Below are 3,133 nucleotides of genomic sequence, written 5' to 3'. Positions count from 1 at the left end.
CGCACTTTGCGTCAGATACTAACATTTTAATTATAAGCACAGAAGTTTTCTTTTCATATTAGAACATTGGCTCTAAAAGGTGTTGCTGGTTTTACACAGGAAGGTCTGATCCTTGGTAGAACTAGCTGTGGTTATTATTCATTGAGAAACAAACGCCTTTTTAAGAGACTGATTCAACAGTATTCAAAACAAAACACTTGATTACAGGGGACAGTTGGTTCAGAGAAAACAAGATGTGTGTTTTTTTGCAATGGTTCCACTCAATCATATGTCAAGAGAAAATGTAATTCAGCCTAGTCTGACTCTGTTAAGTAGTATAACTTTATAGTCCCAGGAGGACATTTTGGGGGGTTTTGGCACGAATTTCAATGAGGACAATATTCTGTCAAATGGAGCTGCCGATAACAAAAAGATGAAGCCATCTGATTGAGACACATGCATCTGAAAACTAAAACCAGTGTTTCTGGCATCTCCTTCATTTCCAAACGTTTTCCCCCTGTTTTCTCCTATTGAACACTACCCTGATTGTGATGTCACTTTCTCTTCTCTTTTCCTCTCCACAGTGGAAAATACCTAACCATCCCTGAGGTGAGCGACAAGAAGAGCGGGCGAGGGGCGCGCCTGGTCCTCCCGTTGACTCCTCCCTGGAACGACGGTAACCTGTGTCTGTCGTTCCGCCACAAGCTGGCAGGACACCATGTGGGTATGCTCCAGGTGTTTGTGAAGAAAGGGAAGCAGTACAGCCCGGCCGTGTGGGGAAGGACGGGGGGCAGCGGCTGGAGACATACCCAGATCACACTGTGGGGCACGGGACTTGAGAGTGTGAGTATACAGTAGTGTATATACAGTATATATATATATAAACTCAGCAAAAGAAGAAACGTCCCTTTTTCAGGAAAAATCCAAATAACTTCACAGATTTCATTGTAAAGGGTTTAAACACTGTTCCCCATGCTTGCTCAATGAACCATAAACAATTAATGAACATGCACCTGTGGAACGGTCGTTAAGACACTAACAGCTTACAGACGGTAGGCAATTAAGTCACAGTTATGAAAATTAGGACACTAATGAGGCCTTCTACTGACTCTGAAAAACACAAAAAGAAAGATGCCAAGGGTCCCTGCTCATCTGCGTGAACATGCCTTAGGCATGCTGCAGGGAGGCATGAGGACTGCAGATGTGGCCAGGGCAATACATTGCAATGTCTGTACTGTGAGACGCTAAGACAGCGCTACAGGGAGACAGGACGGACAGCTGATCGTCCTCGTAATCTCCTCTTACAGCTGATCGTCCTCGTAGTGGCAGACCACGTGTAACAACACCTGCACAGGATCGGTACATCCGAACATCACACCTGTGGGACAGGTACAGGATGGCAACAACAACTGCCCGAGTTACACTAGGAACGCACAATCCCTCCATCAGTGCTCAGACTGTCCGCAATAGGCTGAGAGAGACTGGACTGAGGGCTTGTAGGCCTGTTGTAAGGCAGGTCCTCACCAGACATCACCGTTGTTGCCTATGGGCACAAACCCACCGTCACTGGTCCAGACAGGACTGGCAAAAAGTGCTCTTCACCGATGAGTCGCGGTTTTGTCTCACCAGGGGTGATGGTCGGATTCGCGTTTATCGTCGAAGGAATGAGCGTTACACCGAGGCCTGTACTCTGGAGCAAGATCGATTTGGAGGTGGAGGGTCCGTCATGGTCTGTGGCAGTGTCACAGCGTCATCGGACTGAGCTTGTTGTCATTGCAGGCAATCTCAGCGCTGTGTATTACAGGGAAGACATCATCCTCCCTCATGTGGTACCCTTCCTGAAGGCTCATCCTGACATGACCCTCCAGCATGACAATGCCACCAGCCATACTGCTCGTTTTGTGTGTTGATTTCCTGCAAGACAGGAATGTCAGTGTTCTACCATGGCCAGCAGAGAGCCCAGATCTCAATCCCATTGAGCACGTCTGGGACCTGTTGGATCYGAGGGTGAGGGCTAGGGCCATTCCCCCKAAAAATGTCCGGGAACTTGAAGGTGCCTTGGTGGAAGAGTGGGGTAACATCTCACAGCAAGAACTGGCAAATCTGGTGCAGTCCATGAGGAGAAGATGCACTGCAATACTTAATGCAGCTGGTGGCCACACCAGATACTGACTGTTAATTTAGATTTTGACCCACCCTTTGTTCAGGAACACATTATTCAATTTCTGGACAAGTTCCCGGACATGTCTGTGAAACTTGTTCAGTTTATGTCTCAGTTGTTGAGTCTTGTTATGTTCATACAAATATTTACACATGTTAAGTTTGCTGAAAATGAACGCAGTTGACAGTGAGAGGACGTTTCTTTTTTTGCTGAGTTTATATATACACTACCGTTCAAAAGTTTGGGGTCACTTAGAAATGTCCTTGTTTTCCATGAAAACATACATGAAATGAGTTCAAAATGAATAGTAAATATTGTTCAGATGTTGACAAGGTTATAAATAATGATTTTTAATTGAAATAATATTTGTGTCCTTCAAACTTTGCTTTCGTCAAAGAATCCTCCATTTGCATCAATTACAGCCTTGCAGACCTTTGGCATTGTAGGTGTTAAGCACCATCCACAGGGTATGGCATGGTGTTGCAAAATGGAGTGATAGCCTACCTTCTGCAACATCCCATTTACCCTGTATAAATCTCCCACTTTACCACCACCAAAGCACCCCCAGACCATCACATTGCCTCCACCATGCTTGACAGATGGCGTCAAGCACTCCTCCGGTATCTTTTCATTTTTTCTGCGTCTCACGAATGTTCTTCTTTGTGATCCGAACACCTCAAACTTAGATTCATCTGTTCATAACACTTTTTTCCAATCTTCCTCTGTCCAGTGTCTGTGTTCTTTTGCCCATCTTAATCTTGTCTTTTTATTGGCCAGTCTGAGATATGTCTTTTTCTTTGCAACTCTGCCTAGAAGGTCAGCATCACGGAGTCAGTCGCTCTCACTGTTGACATTGAGACTGGGTGTTTTACGGGTACTATTTAATGAAGCTGCCGGTTGAGGACTTGTGAGGTGTCTGTTTTCAAACTAGACACTAATGTACTTGCCTCTTGCTCAGTTGTGCACCAGGGCCTCCCTCTCTTTCTATTCTGG

The 3,133-nt window shown here is 45.4% G+C and overlaps 1 pseudogene; it reads left to right on the top strand.

The window, feature by feature from the left end:
- LOC112073025 (nephronectin-like) overlaps window positions 1–3,133 on the top strand; it is a 76,557-nt pseudogene that overhangs the window by 62,271 nt on the left and 11,153 nt on the right.

The sequence above is a fragment of the Salvelinus sp. IW2-2015 genome, unplaced genomic scaffold (genome assembly GCF_002910315.2).
Source record: "Salvelinus sp. IW2-2015 unplaced genomic scaffold, ASM291031v2 Un_scaffold2125, whole genome shotgun sequence".
In the NCBI taxonomy this organism is placed as follows: domain Eukaryota; kingdom Metazoa; phylum Chordata; class Actinopteri; order Salmoniformes; family Salmonidae; genus Salvelinus; species Salvelinus sp. IW2-2015.
Note: the sequence above shows the minus strand (reverse complement) of the source record. Positions and strands in the feature narration are given on the sequence as shown.